Source organism: Coturnix japonica, chromosome 8 (genome assembly GCF_054131305.1).
Source record: "Coturnix japonica strain WE chromosome 8, WE-NBRP24, whole genome shotgun sequence".
In the NCBI taxonomy this organism is placed as follows: domain Eukaryota; kingdom Metazoa; phylum Chordata; class Aves; order Galliformes; family Phasianidae; genus Coturnix; species Coturnix japonica.
This window is the reverse complement of record NC_140670.1, coordinates 28,325,059-28,345,912: the sequence shown is the minus strand read 5'-3', so window position 1 is coordinate 28,345,912 and position 20,854 is coordinate 28,325,059.

Genomic DNA, 20,854 nt, shown 5'->3' with positions numbered 1-20,854 from the left:
CTATCCACAAGATTTTAATTTAACATCCACAGTATCACCAGAGGATAGAAAACAACAAGCGATGTAAATAGAAACTCTTGCTATTGACCCATTTACAGCAACTAAACATTTTTAAAGCCAGAAGAGATGACAGAGGCATGTTGGAAGCTTTGAAGTAGTGTGTTTCATCTCTGGATAGCTAGAGGTGTTTTCTGTGAAACTCCAGCTCTTGTGACCTGAAATTTCTGCCTTCTGCTTTTGGTTTTGGCAGCCCCAGAGCACAGATGTTTCCAGGGAGAGCAATACTCTTTCAAGAAAATATTCTTTCCTCCTGAGCTAGATACTGCTGCTTTTAATCACCCTAACCAGAACTGCTGGAACACAGCAAGCAAGACATTGCTCACAACTAAATAGAGCAGAGCCTAGCTATGCAGGTGCATGCTAATTTCTTATGCTAATGGCGGAGCATCCAACAGATACTTATTATCCACTGAATCTCAACCCCACACGTATATTTACCACTAAGTGCTAATTCGGCATGTGAGATTCCACCACAGAGAAACAGTTTCATTTAGTTCAGAATAAGCAGCAGGGTGGGATAAGCATTCACCACCGGTGGTGGTGCAGAGAACAGCCTGATAGGAAGATATAACTCCTCTGTGATTCACAGCACTTAAGCACTATGACGTGGCAAGCTTCGAATATCTCCTTTTGAAAAATATTTGGTTAGAACTATCTGAACAAAAGGGAAGAAAACACCTGTTATGCCTCAGTGATTGCATGGAGTCATGCTGTGGGCTGCTCACAAGTATCCAAGAAACTGGGTTCCAGCTCCACCGAGGTTAGCAGCCTTCATGTTAGATTTAAGCAAATAGGCACTTTCCGAGGGGCCTTTCCAATGCCCAAGACTGTAGACAGGTCTTCTTGAAAGCCACAGCCAACATAAGGCTGTAGTCCATGAGGCACATGCAACAAATCAAAGCATAAGCAGAGATAGACAACCCAGAGCTGAAGCGCGTGATCTAAATCAGAACTAGCCAGTGGATCAAGCTCCACTGGAACTAATATCAAATTCCCTTCATTTCAGTATTCAGCACCATACCATTTAAGCAAATTACTAGATACCCTCTGGAGGACATGAAGTTTGCCTCCAAGGAACCTGCTAATCAGTTGTTTTCTCCCTAATTCTTTCAAAATTAAAAACAAAACAAAACAAACCTAATCACTGTTCCTCACCCCACCAGTAGCTTTCCACCCTCTCTACTAGAACTCATCCTCTGAACATTACATCCTCCAGTCCACCCACCAAGAAACCCCTCACCCCCTGCCTCATGCAGCAGACTTTAATCAGGCATGTGCCAATGCCAGCAGTGCTGCTGAGGGCTGGGTGGTACGGGGATGCTTTGTAGGGTGTTCCAGCTTTGCAAATAGTATGTTTTACTGGATTGCATTCTTAGTGAGTATATCAAGACAGATATTTTTTAAACCCATGCATGCAAAAGAATGTTTAAAATAGCTGACACTAAGAAAGAAACCTACTGAAAGAGAAAGAACTCTCCTAATCTGTTAAGAAAATAGATACTGAAAACTAGCAAGAAAAAAAAGATAAAAAAAAAATACTGGTGTGGGGGAAGAGGCAGAAATGAAGGAATCAAGTTTCCACTTAATTGTAGTCCTCTTGATTCTACCTGTGTAGCAAAGTGCTGCTCCTAAGCTGTCATGTTCTTTCTAAGACACTTGATCTCCTAATTATAATTGCTGTCTCTGTGCAGAAGGTACTGACAGCCAATTTTTAGATGCCTGCTGATCCTGGAGGATGATGGATCAGTGCAATCAGTACAGAGCTAGACTTGTTCCTACCTAACTGACTTTTGCTGTAGAGTTTGTGCCAATGATCAGTAGGAGCTCAGTACAACCCTAGGACTGCTCCTCATGCTTCCTTTTCAGGCAGTGTATTGAAAGCAAGAATGGCAAGCTGTGGTCATCACAGCTCCTCTGAAAGGAGCAGGGAACAGTTCAACCAGGTGCTCAGAGCCTGACCTTGGCCATCTCTAGGGACATCACACTGACCGCCTCTCTGGGCAACAGGTGCCAGTGATTTGCCCCTCACTTCTCATCTATTTCCTTTTACTAGATGCTTGAAACAGGTGATATGAAGATCACCTTAGTTTCAGTGTGCCTTCAGTTTGCAAATCTTTTCAACCTGTGTGAAAAGCTGCAGGGTGAAAACAGCGGGCTCTGGATGCTGTACGAGCTGGCACACAGCCTTCTGTCCATATGCCTGTGAAGTGTCTGAGCTAGAAGACAAATCAATACTAATTAATGGTCCCCTGGAAAGGAAATGATTTGCTCACAGTGTGCAGTGTAGCAGGGAACACTGTAGGCTATTTCTGCCTTTGATTTAATACACCATATAAACAAAGGTTTATACAAGTAGTTTGGAACCTAGAATCCTTTCCTTATAAAAGTCACAGCTTCTATTGAGATGAAAGAAGCTAGGAAGAGGAACTGTGTTTTTTACATCTGTGGATGCAGTAGATAATAGTAACCAGTGCCAGGTGTCTGCTTGCTAATTCACAGCATCTCCTAGGGACTGTTCCAAAGGGAACAAACAGGGAAACATTCAAGGGCTCAAGCATTTATCTCTGTAGATCAACCTCCCATTTCCTGCAGAACGGATACTGTTCTGGCATTTGGTCTCTCTGCCTAGCAGACAGATCTAGAATAAGAGAAAACAATGTTAAAACCTAGAAAGGTTGGCTAGCAAAGGTTGCCTCTCAAAAGCTGTGGCAGAAGTTTATGCTTTCTTGTGCTTGTGCTATGGGGTTTTAAAAAGTGCCAAATCAATGGATATTGCATTCACTTCATCTGCAGCTCCAAGAGAAGGCTCAGGAGTGGCCATTTGCAGGAAAAGATTCTTTAAAACTTGTGAAACCTTTTGATTGCAGGTGGCCACTTAGCAATTTCAGGTTTTGGGAAAAGAGTTAGTGCTATTAGAGATGGGTTCTTCCTTTATTGCAGTCCCTTCCAGCAAGGTTTGTTCTCACAGCACATAAGCAGTTTTGCTTAATTGCCCTGTGAAAGTGTATGCTGTTAGGAAATGGATCGTTGTACACCGGCTCAAATGCTCTTGGGTGTTGTGCTGTTTGAATATCACTTCACTGTAAGCAAACATCATGAGTTCTGTTCAGAAAATAGCGATGTGTGTGACAGTGAGGATTACCTACATTTGGTGACACCACAGAAAAACACTGGCTCGTGTTTGGCTCACAATTTCCCATAAACTTGAATTTCTGGAGGTGCTATTTTTTTTCCCCTATCTCATAATTTTGCATTTTATCACTCCCACCTACTGTACAAACATCTGCTTGGAACTGTAAGGGCTCATCCAGTGTTTTCATACCATTTCTCCAACTTGTCCAGATTGTTAGGGTTTCTAGTCCTGTCATTAATATACTTGCATTCCTCCCATCTTAGCGTTTTGTAGAGGTATATCAGTACATATTCCAGCTGCATCTAGTAGGTTGTTATAAAAACATTTTAAACACAGCCAATTCCATAACAGCTGTAGCGGAAATGTTAAGACATGGCTTGAAGCAGGGATTGAGCACCTGGTGGGAAGGCGAGGCCAACCCAGGGGAGTTCAGATGCACTCAGTGAAGCTGAGTGACCAGAAGGGCTGGAGCCAGGGTCCATCCCTTCCCAGACCTCATTTAAGTGTTGGCAGTGGAAGTGTGGCTATTTTGCTGGAGATCCCTGTGTACCTGAGGCCTTCTGAAGGTAAGTAGTTCTGTTCCTTTGTTTCTGTGTTTATGGTTGTTGCCTTGGACTTGGCTGCTTTGTTGCTGTGCTTCCTGTTGTGTTACAACAGTTAATTACATGATTTTTGTCTATGAAACACTGATAACAGCTACATTCTGCTTAGTGCTGTGGATTTGTTCCATGTGTTTGACCTATGCCATATCAGCAATTCAATTAGAACTTATGTTTCTACCTTTTGAATGAGAAGGTCTTTAGGGAATATATCAATAGCAATTCCATGACATCAGATAATGTCTATTGTTTTCTGTCTATCCGGGTCTTCAATTCATTCATAAAAAGAAATGAGTTTGATCTGAGAGGATTTGCAGTTGACAAATCCATTCTGAATATTAATCACTTCCTTGTTTTCTTTCATGTGTTCACAAAGATTTTATTCATTTTTCTGACATTTGAAGGTAAGCTGACTGGTACACAAATCCCTGATTAGTCTTTTTAGTCTCTTCCTTCCTTTCTTGGAAACTGAATACATTTGCCCTTTTCCAGCCTTTTGATGCTTATTGATGCTCCCCGACTTTCCTTAGATAACCATGAGAGGTTCTGACATGAATTCTGCCTTGTTCAGGTTCCTGGGATAAATCCATCAGGCTCAGGCAGCATGAAAACTTGAGAACTCCTTCTGAGAACTCTCTTCTGAGTTGTTATGAATGTAGAGAGATCCCAATGCTCTGTTACTGCTTCATACATCAGCTGTTGTCCACCCTTCAGCTTTCTGCTTAGAAATACAAAATAAGACACCGAGTATTCTGGCTTTCCTTCTTTTATTTCTTATGTATGTGCTGGTGACTTTCCTCTTTTCATTTGCCAGTAAATCAATGCTTTGCTTGGTCCCTTTCTCTCCATGTACCTTTATAATTGGTTCCTGCAAGTCCTGATGTTAGTTGTTTAATCCCAGCCCTTGCTGTTTAGTTTTCTCTCTGCATTCTTATGCTGTTTTCTTACATGCCTGAGCAGTCTGAGCCTTCTTGTAGGTGCTCTTTCTGTATTTTAAACTGAATGAAGAATTTGTGGCTTCTTCCCTCCTTTCCAAACCTTCTCTGACATTTGTGGTTGGCTTGCAAAGTTATTCTTTCATTTTCATAGTAATTGCTCTCCTGCTGCTTTTCTGTTAAAAGGATATATATATATATCCTTTTATATATATATACGTATGTATATATATATATATATATATATATATATATATATATATATAAAGAACAGCATTGCATAGAGGAAAGCAAAATCAGCTATCCTTCAAGAACATGAAATTTTCTTGTTTCTTTGTGATCAGATGCTGCCCTCTTTTGTAGAGAATAAGACAGACATTCATTAAGGAACAGAGTGGAGCAGCTGTTGCATTCCCTTCTGGTGCTGGCTTTTCTTGCAGCCTGACTGCAGGAGCAGAGCAGACACAGCTTGTGACTTTTACAATTGAAGGCTTTTCTGGTCTTTTCTAACAGCTAGGGCAAAGAAATGAGGAGTACATTAATAAATACAGACCTAAATCTCAGTGCTAGGAAAAACCTGACTTGTTTGCTTATAGTGCAGTCCTTCATGCTTTCAGGCTGTCAAAATGGGCATGAAATTCAGGTGTTCAATTACCTATTCGAGTAGTTGAAGTGGTTACAGCTGTCTCAAAACACAGTCTTTTGTGACAGCTCTTTAAGAGCCTTTTCTCTCAGTTTTACAGAAAACAAATGAGATTCCCTACCCACCACAGCATTTTATCGCTCCGTGACAGAAACTATCCCTTAATATTATCGAAAACGCAGCTGTCTACTGTTGTCACCTCAAGTGATCATTTTTTTCCCCTGCATTGTGTGTTCAGTGCACGGGGACCATTTAACGGTGCTCTTCCACTGCCACCTTCTGGCTGCAGTCGGTGGGACGTCGGCTACACGAACCGATGGAGTTAACCTGACACGAGCAGGGTGGTAATGTAAGGAAGGATTGATCTGAAAAGCAGAAAAGAGATTCTATTTTTCCTTATCTTCTTCCAGAAGAGAAAGGAAGAAACACCAACAAAAAATAACAAAAACAAGCAAGCAGCAACTTTCCCCCCTTGCCATACCTGTCCCTGGTTGACCAGAAAATATAGAAGTCAATTTTGTATATAGAAAATGAAGATTTCCCCACTGAATATTTACTTTTATTAATTTTAGGAAATCCTGATGTGTGGAGATGGGGAGGGGGTGGGGGGTGGGAAAGTGTATATTAGACTTCCAAGTGTAAACTGGTGTTACGATGTGGACAATGTGAGATTACTGCATGAAAGGTGTCTGTGGTCAGATGCATCTCTCTTCTGAGTTGTTATTAACATTATTAACCTGAAGTTGAAGGAAAGATTCAGGTCTAGGAATGGTTTGCTTTGTATCATCACCAATCAGAAAACAAGTGTTACACCAACACAAATTATCTACTTGAATCACGAACTTCAGTTGTGATGCTTTTTCTAGTTTGCACTTCTTTAGGATCATGCCTGTATTTTAGGATTATAGGGTCACACAATCCTGTGCTCTGTGCTGCACTATGTACTCAGCTATACCAAGACTTTGCAGAATGCAGCTGGCTGCTTTATGACCTGTAGCACAAGCAGGTTCCCCCTCCCCCCCAGCTTTCTGTAGGTTAGAATAGAGCACGTTATGTATCTATGCTGTTCTCAATGGAACCACCTTCCTTCATGTGGGTTTAATTGTCCTTTCTCAGAGTCCTTTGAATGCAGCTGTTCGGAACCTGTCTGAGCCATTAGTTTGTCTGTAATGCTGACTCTAGCAGTGCTGCACTGACTAACCTCAGCAGTGACAACAGATGTGTGCAGTGTTCCCTAGCATTATCTGCCAGCCAGCATGTGAGAGGTCTCAGAGCTGAGCCTGCTGACCTCGCTGCTACCTCTGCTTCTGTGTGGGGCTGTTGTACAAGAGAAAGGAAGTCTGCCTACTGCTGTCAGCACCTGTTCTTCCTCTACCTTGCTAGGGATGACAGGGTGGACCTTCCTTATCCCCTACACTACTCCAGACCCTTCTTTATTTGGAACAGAACTGAGTTCTGAATCCCACCTCTGTTTTTCAAATCTGGTTTTGTTTGGGCTGTGTATCCGTGGCTGTAATTTGGGTCTGTTTTTCAGACAAAGCTGGGTTTATTCTGTAAACTCAGAGGTGAAAGCAGGCAAGTTTTGTTGATTATGACAACTTCTTACTCTCACAGGCATATGTTGTGTCTAATTGATTAAATAGAGGAGTGATGTATATAGCGCCTAAATCCCTCCTGCACTTTTTTGATATTGCATTTAAACGGGCACCCAAGAAATGTCCAACATTCACTCTCTGTCTCCAGCAGATGTCAGTAGAAGCTTCAGAAAGGAGGAATGGCACCAAAACCAGATGCTATTCAACCCTTTACTTTTTGTGCTCAGGGAGAGAGCGAGTGCTTCATTCTGCCAAAAAATGGTATCCCAAGCCTGGTTACTTCATTCCTGTCTGTGATGTTCTTTGGACTTCTGCTGAGTGTGCCTGTTCATACACAATTTGCACACCTACTATGACTTTTTCAATTGATATCCCAGTCAGTTTAACATCTGTTTATGAGGCTGGGTAGTGATGGGACAAGGAGGAATGGTCTTAAAATGAGACAGGGGAGGTTTAGATTAGATATTAGGAGGAAGTTATCCATGAAAGACTTATACCTGAATACAGAGGCTTGCATTGCCAGGGTATCTGGGCCTGAGATTAGGTGCTGGGTTGCTTCCATGGTGTCAGGGGAAACTTAGAAACTGAAATGCTCACCAGCGTTTCATACAGTGGAGCTTTGCTGGACGTCCCCAGGTTGGATGGCAGTTCTGTAACAGCAGTTGTGTGAAACACTGATTAAAGGCAATAGCATGTTTGAGAATGTATTTTCCCAGTACTGTGCTTACAAAGGTCTCTTAGTGTCTGTGGGATGGGGAGGAACATGACTCACCCAGGGAGGAACTTTTAAGCTGTGTTTTGTATTCAGCCAACAACAATGCCATAGCTGCCAATACCAAGCAATTATGTTATACAAGATAGCAGGGTAGTCACCTGCCTGGAGCTGCTCACAGAAGTCTGCACGTGGCCAGGAGCCACAACACACATACTGCAGGGAGAGAAGCAATGGGAAACTGAAGGACACATTGGATGTGGGATGCGGAGACTCCTGCTCCAAAATCTCCATGCTGTGGGGTGGGATGTGGTTGGGTTAATGAGGAACTGAATCTGAGCTGTGTGGTGGGAACAGCTCTTGTCAGGCACTGAGATTAGCTCATGGCCACTCTGTTGGCCAGATGGTATAGCTGTTGGCCCCAGGACCTGCACCAGAGCTGCTCGTGATCAAAGGATACAGGGTGACACCCCAGCAGTGAAGAGGGAAAATAGGCACTGGAAAAATCCTAGCTACTGGCGACAGTTTATTATGAAGTTGTACCACTCTGGGTTATGAATGTCACATCATAAAGTGATCTACTGCTCTAATTTTTCTAGCATTTAATTGTGCTTTCATCTACCTTGGTGAGGTAATCAAACCATGTTGTGAGAATAAAATCTAGCCAGGCACTGTGTGTATCTGCATGTTTAGGGAAAATTCTTTCTCTCTCTCTTTTTTTTTTTTCCTAAACATGTGACACCGATTATCTGCAGATACTTGATGTGCTTGTGATTTCAATCAGCATTTGTTCATTCATTGCCTCTCAGTTTATTGATTTATAAGCCCTTTAGAATGGTATGATTAGTGCTAGCATTTTATTCTCAGTGGGGGTAAAATGGTATTTCATTATTAGCGTGTTAGAAGCTATTTCAAACTGACAGTTTGTTTTGAACCTGGGTAAGAGAAGTGACATTTATATTTGGAAGCAGAAGATTGACACAGAAATTATTCTGAAACATAATTACAGTCAAGGCAAATGCATAATAGAGAAATTCCGGCTAGAGTTTCTCTGGGCTCCTCCTCCATCAGTAACTAATTCTTGCTCTTTTCTCAGCTCTGAGTGGTGAGACATAGCAGTTTTCCCTGAAGGCATTTATAGAAGATGTAAAGATTTTTACCCATTAAGGCAATGCAGCACACAACCACAAGTTGGGATACGAGCAAATGCTTGTTCTGCAACAGCCAGTTCAAGATATAATGGGCATTTGCAGTGTTATTGTGTAGTGGAAATGCTAAGTCATGGCTTGAACCAGTGATTGAGCACCTGGTGGGTAGGCAGGGCCAACCCAGAGGGGCTCAGGTGCATGCAGTGCAGCTGAATGACTGGAAGGGCTGGAGCCAGGATCCACCCCTTCCCAGACCTCATTTAAAGGTTGGCAATGGAGACAAAGTTATTTTGCTGGATGTACTTGTCCACTCAAAGCCTTCCAAAGGTAAGCAGCTTTTTTCCTACTGCCGCATTTGGGCTTGTTCTCATTTGCTGCAGTCTAGGATTGTGTCACTTTGCTATTATTGCTGTATGTTACATTACAGCATTACAAGTGGTAAAATCCTGAAAAAACATCCTGCAGAGAGGGCTAGCATCTGTGTGGAAGCTGATGTCTTGGGGCACTTAGAGCAGGAAGCACCCTTGTACTCTGGCTGATTTGAAAACTGATGCTCACTGTGGTACTGGGGTGCCTGCATCCTCCACCAGCTCTGGGGGATGTGGATTCACTTCCACAGGGCCCTCCATTGCTGCTCTGTGACTTTCTTGTGTTCTCCAGGCTCGGATCAGGATTTTCCTGCCACCAACTGAGTCAGCGTGTGCCCTAGAATTGCCCATGTAAATGCTTCCGATTTTCTGTCATCTTAACATTTACTTTATATCATAGATGTGTCTTTTTTTTGCCAGTAACAATTCTCCCATGTTCTAGGATGGCTCAGGAGCAAGCGAAAGACTGAGTTGCTGGATTTTAACTGTGGGTTCTAATGGAGCACTTTTTTTCCCCAAAGGATCTTGATTTTAGTGCCTGAATCTCCATGTGTAAGGAGATTTCCCATTGATTCAAGCAGTAGGTGTAGAGTCCAGGGCCTTTGTGAAATGCTAAGAATTTCCATCTCATCACTAGAGCTCAAGAACACGCTCTAGGTTTCATGTAGGAGTTATATAGCGCCTATTAGGCAGGCTACATGAAATAAATAGATCCAGAGAGCAGAAGTGAGTCAACGTATTACATGAAAGCAGATGCTAAGCATGACTTTATTTGTTGCTGTCTTCTTTGCAGCAGAATGAAAAAAAGAATGCAAATTTGTCACTACTACACCTTTCTGTGTGTGAGGGGGTTGTTTTTTACAGTTATTAGTGAGTCATAGAATGTATTATGGTGTAGTATTTAATATATTGTAGTAGATTGAATAAATAGAATTTTTGAGAGTTTTATTTTGTCCCATGGGACAAAGATTTCAGTGTTCTGTGGGTGCTCTATTACTCCATCCCTTCTGAGCTGCCGTATTCTTGTAGCCAGTCTCAGTTTGTTATAGCATTTCAGATTCACTTTTAGAGAATGAAATCAAATGTGCATCCGTTATCTGTACATACTCCCTTAATTATACAGAAGGTCAGCAAAAAGTGATCATTATAAATAGTATGTCAGTTTTGATTTGAATAACCCAGAGGAGGCAGCATGGTGACTAGAAGTACGGAAAAATAAGAATATATGTGAGATTAGAGTTGCTTGACTCCAGACAAAGAAAAGCTGAAGGAAGTGGTATGCAATTAGGTGCAATTATGAAAGATACACAGGAAATTGGAGCTGTTTATAGATATTTTTGCCATTAACATTTGTCTTTCACTAGAGGAAAACCTTTGACTGGAAATATGTACCCAAATTCTGTCTTGTCAAGCAAAAGGCTGATTTCTGCTTCAATGGAAAAGGGGACAAAAAAAACCCCATGAAACACACCATGAAGTGTTTTTGGGAGGCGAAATATTCAAAGACTGAAAAATGTTTGTAGTTTCGATTAGGAAAAAATAAAAATTTCCATGAATAAGTTTCTGGATGAAATAGAAGAACTTGTCTTTATCCTAACAATGACATCTGTTTGCAATAACACCCCATGCCAGTAAACGATGTTATTTTAACTAATCTATTGGCGTGGCGATGAAAGTGACAGTAAAATGTTGATATGGAAGCTAATTTCTGTGTTTGGCCTTGGGATCCATCTTCACAGACGCAGAGTGAGTGCAGAAACTATTTTTGGCAACATCACAGCAATCCAGATTTAATTCTGACACTTCTTTGCCTTTCTGAAATCCAAGTAAGACATCTGGCTGCCTTTTCTGTGTATGCCTCTGAAGTGCTATTGAAATAATTTGTATTAGCTATGAATTTGGAGATAGAAATGTGACTAGAAGGTGCGTATGAGGAGGAGGAGACCAAAAGCCTGGGTTATGAGGGGAAAAAATAAATGGCAACTCTTCAATGTATAATGTGCTTACTGAAAGCTGGGAATAAGATGTCATTCTGAATGTGCTTCTGTGAACTTTTAACTTTCTGTAGTACTTCTATGTCGTTCAGAGGCATGATTTATATGGAACTATGCATACACAAGGCACGTGAGGAATGAGAGGTGATGGCTCTACTGAGTTCTATGAGGAGTCCCCACTAATGGCATTTGTTTTGCTTGCTGTGGGTGTGCTTCCAGCAGCACCTTGGAACTGACTTACAAGTTTGTGAATTATCAGTTAATTTAACATAATTAGGGTGGCCATAGACTTCTCATCATTTTCTGGAAGCTAGAAATGTTTATTTAGCCAAAAATAGCTGCACAGTTTTGTTTGCAGTCGCTCAGCTCAATATACCACTGTCTTGCTGCATCATGCCAGAAGCCATGCTTTTCAGTTACAGTATGAGTTGTAAATTCTCTATAAAGAAAAGAGGGGGAAAGAAATCTTCATCAGTTGAGATGGTTGCGTGTTAACCTCATGAAGCACCAACCTGACCAAGGGATGCAGATGTGCCTGCGCTGTTGGCTGAGGAGGGCCCAAAGCTCCAGACTGCAGGGTTGCAAGGCATGGTGTGGCCGAGCACATGGAGACCCAGGCAGCCCCTGCGTGTTGAGGCACACATGGCGTGGGAGCCGGCTGCCAGACGCAATCACAGACCTTGTCTGCAGGCTGCCCACAAGGCGGCCATGTGGGTGGAAGGCAGGCGAGCGGCAGAGAGAACTGGCTGATGGCTGTTTCATTTTGGAGACCGCTTTTTCCAAACGTCCTAAACATGGGCCTTAATCATCAGCACTTCTGAAGCACTCATCGTTCTTGTATCCAGGCAAGGAGCCTTGTTATTACCCTCTGAGAGATACCACATTCCCTCATTTCCGATGGAAGGGGGCCTGCCAGCAGTATCAATACGGCACCGCTCAGTTTGTTTCAGATTAAAAATGTCCCCAGGGAAGTTCTGTACTTGTCTTTGGTGGGATCAGTGCAGTCATGGGAATCAACTTCTATGCTGGGCCGCTGGTGGTAATACACTGCTCTGCCTTTGCTAAGAGGGCAAAATACTCCTTGGTCAATCCTTGCACCTCACGCTCCTTGTTGCTGCAAGGGTGATGGAAGTGGTTTCCTTAATGCAGCCCACTAGTTTGAGAATCCATGTATGAATGCTATTATGAAAGCTGTAGGAGTAGCTCAGGCCCCAATGGCAACCCTCAGATCTCCCTGTGTGCAGGGCAGGGTTGCAGCAACTCCAACTCTTGATGCGTGGTACCTGACTCTACGTGGTAAGGCTGATAGGATTCCTTGCTGGAAGAGATGCTTGGAACAAGGGGAAAACACTTCCTGAAAGGCCTCTGTAGTATTGCTTCATGCACTTCCACCTACTTTTGCCCTACATCTCCCAGCAACAAAGAGAGTACAGGAGGAACTGATTGGAAAGTCCATGTTTTCAGCAAAATTTAAGGTTGCCTTGTGTAATTCAGAGAGTTATAGGATGCACTTACTGTAACTACATATGCTTTGTGGAGGGGTCTGCGCAGGGAAGGCAAGAGATATTGCAGTCCAGTGTGTTTGTGGAAGGGCCAGTCATTGAGGGTGAAGTAAGTACTGTAGAGATGTGATATCACAAGTTATATAATATCATGGCCAAATATCTGCAGCTGGATGTCATCAAATCAAAATTAGAAACTCATTGGAAGCAAAGGACAGTCTTTGCACAGATTGCCTATAAATCTGCAATAACTAGTTCTCCCTGGGCGTAACATCAAAAACATTTTTTAGTGTCTCATTAGTAAGAAAATTTATTGCTCAACTATTGAACTATGTCGATTTTTGAAAACATTGTGTGAATAATTCCAGAAAGCATGTGTTTGATTTGTATTCATTTTGTGCCGCTGGATAGAAGAAGTGGCTTTTCCCCTATGATGAAATGACACTAATCATGAAATTAGAAGGTGAAGCATGTCTACAGTTTCAGAACAAGGTAAATTTTTATAAGTATGCTAATGCCCTCCCCTTCCCATAAGTCAAACTAACATTAAGGAATTCATATCCCAGTTGAGCTTAAAAATAAATAAATAAATACAAGCCCCAATTACAGTTCTGTAGTTTGGAAAAAGAAAAAACACACAAAAACACCACTCCTCCCAATCCTTATTATTTTTCTTTGTGCCGCAGTGTGTTTCCCATCTGTGTCTGTTGGCCATTTTTGTGGCTGAAATAGTTTGGAAAAAGATTGAGAAATAAGGGAAACGTTTAAAATAAAACTCGGCATCATCCACATAGTGTGCAAGGGAAGAGTTTAGAAGTACCTGCTCTGCTATGGGGATTTACTGACGGTAAGGTGTGTGCAGCAGGGTGGTTAACCACACAGGGAGGTTAACGCTGCTAACTGCAGGCAGGGTGCTATTGTCTCTCGTGTTTATTCTACCCTCCTGTTGCTAAAACAGCTCCAGGGGACTTAACTGGTATGAGCCCAAGTGCATAAACATCCTTTGGACCCATGGGGATTTGTGAGTGCAGCCTGGGGCACCAGGCAGAGGCACAGGGGCTCCCCAGCTCTCATTTTGGCAAGCCCAGATGTGAACTGGCCAGAGGTTTGACTTCTCTTACAGTTGGGCTTAGCTGGTGAACAAAGTGGGATCAGATAAGTGATGCAGTTTGCTTTTGGAAAAATAGCTGGTTGGTTTTATTATGCTGTTAGCAGGGTTTTCTTCCGTACTGTTAGTCCAGCCCAGATCTTTCCCTCTTTGGTCTGTACACGGAAACTAACAGTTAGAAGATGGATTTATGGAGGTTTTCTCATAGAGGGATTTATAGAGTGAGCAAAGGAGAGAGAAAAGAAGAAACTGAGTCATAGCAGGCAAGTGGTTTGGTCAGGGCTGCTTGCAGTCCAACAGCTGAGACAGAACTTATACAGGAAGATCAATCAGAACCCAGAACCCACCAGGCCATGTAAGATACAGCCATGTTTCTAAGCTGTCTTTGCAAATGGAATGTTGTGTTTTGTTTTGTTTTCTTTTTTGGGAGTGAAATATAAAAGAAGTAACTGCATCGATATAATGTTTGTAGTTCATAAAACAGTTTCAGTCAGGGAATGGTGGAAACCATTGGAGAAGAAAAAAAAAAAATGAAGTGTTGCAGCTGCTTGCCAGCCCTATCCCTAGAGTGCCTACAATGCTATTACTGATGCAAACAAAGCTGTCAGCCATAGGGAAGGGCTGTGGGATAGGGGACAGGTGAGATGCAGGCCTTGAGTAGCGCTGGGATTTCTCCCTATAGACTGTCTGCTCCACTTGAAGGCTCAGGCTGGAGGTGCAGCCCGGCTGTGGCCCAGCCCAAGTACCTCACAGAGGCCCAGTGCCGGCTGGAGATGACACCAGCGTTGCTCCCCCGCTTGCTTCCAGCTGTGAAGGGAGAGCCTGTTCCCAAACACGCATGGGAAATGAGAAAATGCAGACGTAGCCCTGGCCTTTGCTGAAAGGGGTGGGAGGCAGTGTAAAGTAAACCCCCCCACACAACCCTGCTCTCCACATCAGGCCTCCCAAGCACAGCTTTATGGGTGAGAAGGATCAAAGTGTTTGAACAGCACCCATATGGGAATTGGTCCTATATGTTGTGTATAATTACACCCAAGCATCTCTGCATTCAAGTTTTGTGTATATTAAAGAGTGTTGGGTGAGGGCCAGTGTAGTCTGCATCAGGGATACATGCAGGAGCATCCCTGGATGTCAGGCTCCAAGCACATCCGTCCTTGGGGTAGCTCTGCTATGGTACTGAGCAGAGACCTTGCCTTTAGCCAGGCTGGGAGAAGAGTTCCTCAATCACAGACTAAGGTCTGATGGACACACAGAGTTGATGCTGCTCCAGTGTCTTCCAATTTGGCTTTAAAAAAAAGTAATAATAATAGTTTTCATTTCTTAATAGAATTCCCCAAAGGGGTTATTTGCTGTTTTGTTAAAGCTGGGCAGAAACAGGAAGAAAATCAACACTCCAGTCACTTATTTTAGCCTCCACAGTAATTTTTAAAGCAAAAAGCTGTGCAATGACTACAGGAGTCCATGTTTCCCTCTTTGTCACAGCCCAGGGTAGGACTCTGGCCCCTTCCTGTGTACCATTCCCAGCAAAGACAATGTGGAACAGGCCATGAGAAACTGCAGATCTGCTCAGCTCTTGTAGAGTGAGACTGAACTTGCTCTTAGGAATGCAACCTTTTTCCACCAGCCTGGAAGCTGCCTTATACCACATCATCTGAAACAACACTTTCAACCTTCCTCTTCTCCTCTGCTAGGAATAAGACAGCAAAATGCACTTAGATGGGTAACTGGTGATGGGAAGTCCTCTTATAGCACAGAGAGCCTTGGTAAGGACAGGGAGCCAGGCAGTGTGGGAAGGCATGGAGCAAGCAAGGTGAGCAGCAAGCCTGGTTAGAGCCCACTGGGGTTATACTTAAGAAGTAGCTGAAGTTAGAGGGAACTTGATTAGAGAAAGAACGAAGGAGCGCTGAAGCTGAAGCAAACACATTTCCTTCCCTTTTTTTCATACAGCAGAATATGAATCAACTTGGACAACCAGAGCAAAGCACCCCATGGCGATGTTAAGTACTGCTGGACTAAACCAGTGGGAGCAGGAAGTCTGTGTTCCCATTTTCAATTTTACAGCAAGGCTGTGTGAAGTTGTGTGACAGCTTAGAGTTCAGCCTGGCCACACACCACCCATGGAGTTCTCGTCATGATTTCCAAGGCCACCATTTGCCAAACGTGGAAAGCAAGCTTATTTTAGCACAGCTATCTTAGGTCTCTCTTGTGGAGAAGCTAGATCTTGCTGGGAGGATGTTTTCAATGATATATTTTTAAAGGGAAAAAGTACTGGCTAACGAAAGCCTGTGTTTTAGGGTGCTCTAAGGTTTTCAAATGGGAGCCTAAGGTCATGTCCACTGGCTGAGTTCTGCTACTTTCTCTGAGTTGCCTTGGCTTTCTTCAGGGCAGGTAGCAAAGGACGTTTTCCTTCCTTGTTTGCTGCTTTCTCCTATTGTCTATTTGCCTGCTGCTGAGGCTTGGAGTGATGGAGCTGAACAGCAATGTTGATACCTGGTTTGTGTCCAAGCAGTGTTTTTTTTCAAGTAATTTGTTTGGGAAGTAAAAAGCCTATGGAGCTGTGCTTTTTCAGGAGTGGATGGGTCAGGTTACCTGCTGAGATGGAGGTTACCTGCTTTTTTTTTCTTGATAGCCTGGGAAAAAAAAATACCTTTATAGAGGAACCCTTTAAAAACAACCACCAGAGCCTCTACCTTTCTTTGCTCCAGAGCCCAAGGGCAGACTTAATTAAAAGTTCCTTCAAAATATACTCCCTACTGCTCTAAGCTACTGTTTCAAAAACTCTGGTGCTGCGCCAAAGTGGGAGCAGGCATATATTAAAGTGACAGGTACAAAAGATACTGTTATTCTTTGTGCTTCTTTCTCTGCTGATCCCTCCACGCTAAAGTCCCAATGTAAACATTAGTTAAAGGGAGAAATAATAGCCTCTCTTCTCATTTGCCCATCTACCGAGCAGATTATCACTACCAGTTTGTCTTCTGGCAGCTGCCTCCTCCGGCAGAGGTTTCCCACTCCCTGTCGAGGTTCTGCCCTGAAGTCTCACGAATGTTTTCCTGGAAACAGCAACTTTGTCACACCACATTTCTGCTGACAGTATTTCCTGAGGGAAGCTGCTCGAGGAAGATCAGGTTAGAGAGCTTTAATATCCATCAGCTACTTACTTGGAGCTGTTAAAATCAAAGCTGCCTTGTTACTGGCATGCTTTGAATTTACTGAGTGCATCCATCGCTTTATTAAACACAACTCCTGGTTACCTGAAGTGTGACCTCGCTCACATTTCTGAAGCTCCCACCACCCGTCACTTGTGCTGCCCAGTTTGTGCCTCTCTCAGCACCTGATGTCCCTTTATCTTCTCTCTGTGCCTAATTCTGGTAATGACATGTCCCAGGCACCGCTGGCCGCTGCCCCTGTGGCAGCCAGTGACAAGAGCCACTGCTGGCTGAGAGACAATGATTTCAGTGAGAAAGGTGGAATCATCACTTTTCCAGCCTATGACAGCAGGACAATGACAGCTGTCATAAGGCAGTGAGAAGAGATAAGCATCCTTCCCTAAAGACTGATGAGAGAGAAGAAGCGTGAGTAGGAGCATATTAAGTTAATCTAACAGCTTGGCATGGACTAGCTTCCCATTTTCACAGTAAGTGGGAGCCTTACTCTATCAACGTGCTGAGGTTTTTATTTCTAGCGATTTATAGCCACAGGTTCTGGAGTACTCTGTAATTACATGAGTTTACACTTACAGGGACAAAGGCTGAGTAAATATTTTATTAGGCAATTTTTTCTTTATCTTATTGAAACTGAATACGCATGTGATAATTTGCCTGGTGAGTGGGGGAAGGATAGTGAAATAAATATGATGGTTTACACACAGCCCTGTTTGTGGGCTGCATGTGGAATCAGTGCTGCATGCTGCATTGCTTTCAGTGTGGGTCTGACAAGGAGCGCGCAGTCTGCATTGGAGCATGGGTCATGGGCCCATGAGGCCCTCAAAAAATTAGTCATAAAAGGCAAGAAATGACCACAACCTCTTCAGTGGTGCAGTCAGGATAGAGGCTGCTTGTCTGCATGAGGCCTGTCAGTTTGAAGATAGGAGGAATAGCCCCAGTTCAGCCCCGCATGAGCCCCTCTTCTCCCATTCTCTCTGACCTTCCGCAGATGTGTTCTCTACCTGATGGCATCTGAAATCTGCCCAGGTAGACATCTCTATTCTCAGAAGATAGAGGGCAATCATAGTTGACTTAGTTGACACCATGACCCAGAAACATGTGGTGAAAAATGATCTCTCTTCAGGACCTGTTGTTTTACTGTTCAGTTTCTCGGGGCAATACAGGCCTGGCTGTTCACAGGGAAGCAATGACTTGCCAGTCTAACTTCAGGAGTTTTCCAGCTTCCACCTGCAGCCTCTGGGTCAGGTCTCAATCAGCATTATGGATGTGATCCAAGTCCCACTGCTGCCAGCAGCCAGCTGCTGTTTGCTTTTGCTCTGTGTTTACATGAACGTGGCAAGGGCAGAATGTGGCCTGCTTGGGGAAGTGCCCATTCATTTTAAGGAGACTTTGCTTGAGCCTGAAGTGAAGAGTGAACTTCCAGCAGCTTGTCACACACAGAGTTTATCAATACATAGGCAAGAAACCTTTGGATATGGGATAAGTCAAATGCAGCTTTGAAAGGAAGATTGTGGTGAAGAAGTATGTAGATGCATGATATATAGCAGGGCAGTTATTAAATATTTCTTCAGGTATACATACAGCTGGTAAAACCCAAAGCTCCTTATTTATTTCAGAGATTTGTTATTATTCTGCTTGTAAGCAGCTGTAACCCATTATAAGTCCCAAGGCACCAAAATATCTAAGAATAGTCAAGGAAACTTAGAATTAATTTATACATTTCTGTAATCATTTGCAACTTCATTAAATGCTCAGATGCCTAATAAGACATTATTCTTATCTTGATTTAAAATTTTAATTGCATGAAGTTGGGTCCCTCTGTAATTAACACATTGTATATCCCACCTAATTTGCGATCTAATTGTCGTCTCCTAGTTCTTAATGTTACTTGCTAATTCTGCCAGTGATAAAGAATTTTATGTCAAAACTCCACAGCAAGTGACATTCTGCGTGCTCAGTCATGACAAAACAAGTTAATTTAATGCAAAGTTGCTGAAAGACAGAGGTTTTTTAATTGCATATTTGTTACCTTCATTAAAAGGTAAGTGCCTCTTCAGTTATGTATTTGCCCATTTCTTACACATTAAAAAAGTGCTAATGAACCTGATTAAAATTAATTGAAAAGGTCCGAGATCTGTAAAGAGATCCTAACATCAACAGACTTCTAATTGCTGCTGAAAAATGGACTGAAGCAGGGTTTAGCTAGAAATAGGGTTTAGCTAGAAATTCATTCTCTCTCTGTTGTATGGGATGATATGGGGAATGCAAAAGCACTCCAGAACTACAACTCCTGGTTATGGATACAGCACGTGCTGAGTGTCTGGACACTATTTCCTCTCACTCCTCTTTGCTGATAGCTGCTCTTCCTGCCCCTGTCCCCTGTGCTGGGCAGGCTGTGTTCCAGCTGCAAGGGGATGGACAGGCACTGGGATGAAAAGCAGGGGAGGGAAAATCCAGGCTCCCTCAGCCCCTGGGTGTTTGCTTAGCAGATAGAAAAGGAGGCAGGGAGAGTCTGCCTTTCTGAGCCCTTCAGAAAGCTTGTTTTATTCCACCCTGTGCTTTCTCAGGAAGCGTCCTAGTGCTTTCCTTGTGTCAGTATCAACAGTATCTCAAAACTAACAGGCCTCTATTACTTTAACCCTACCGTTGCCTGGAGCAGCTGTGGATGCCCCATCCCTGGAGATATTCAAGGTCAGGTTGGATGGGATGCCGGGCAGCTGATCTGGTGGGGGACACCCAGCCCATGGCAGTAGGTTAGAGCTCAATGATCTTTAAGGTCCCTTCCAACATAAGCCAACCTGTGCTTCTGCATGTCTATGATTCATAGCTGTCCCTTTTCTTCTGTGACTCCCACTGTCCATTCCCACTGTTCAGGAATACTTTAATTTTATTGGAATTACTTTCTTCATCTCTGTTAATGGCATACACCACTTATCTTTCTACCAATACATAAATTTAAAAGAAGAGAGAAACATGAGCTATTTTTTTTTTGTTGTTTTGATTTAATTTAAATTGCTGAATGAAAAAATAGCTTCTTCTAGTAATTCTGCTGTAACTAACTCAGTTTGATATTGGTTCTATTAGCCTTCTAATAGCATGAAAGCTAAAAAATTAAATCGTTCCACTTTCACATTCATAATTATGTGCAATTAAAATCTTTACATACCCAAAAGTCTTATATGGAGCCCTGAACCCTTCAACTGTCACTCTTCATTATCTCTAAGCCTAACAATTTTACAGTGACACACTGTACACAATGAGATGTGCTAAAGAGGAAATATTATATTTTACTGATGTATGTGTTCTTTAATTTCTCTGAATTAGCTTTTTGATATGGATGCTAATTGTTTTCTTTGAAAGGAGTCGCCACAGATATGTGATTTCTCTATGCCTGTTGCGCTTCAAAAAAAATACAGTTAATTGCAGGAAACAGGAATTTCTCTCTTTTTTATATATAAAAAAATAATCAGCTGCATATCAAAGGATTGAATCTTAATCCAACTTTCTGATTGTACATTAAAAAGAAACCTTCAGTGTTTGTGACCAGCACAGAGTATTTGGCGACTTTTGATGTTTCCCTTTTTCATTTATTCATGAGGAGAGATGAATAATTAAAACAGGACGTTTGGCAAAACCAGCTCACACATAAAAAAAAATATTTCCATATGAACTTCCAGCTTTAGCCCAGGATAGTCTCAAAGTCATTGCTACGAAACTGTCCATATGGCAAGTGCGCGTGTTGCTCTGAAACTGTAGACCTGGTTGAGACTTGGGATCCTGCCATCAGTGGCTGACAGCTGTTGCTGCTGCTTAAATGTAAATATTGCAAGTAAGGTCTATGCGGCGGCCCTGAAAGGCTGAACTTAGGGCCAGTCCTGAGTGCTGTTAAGGCC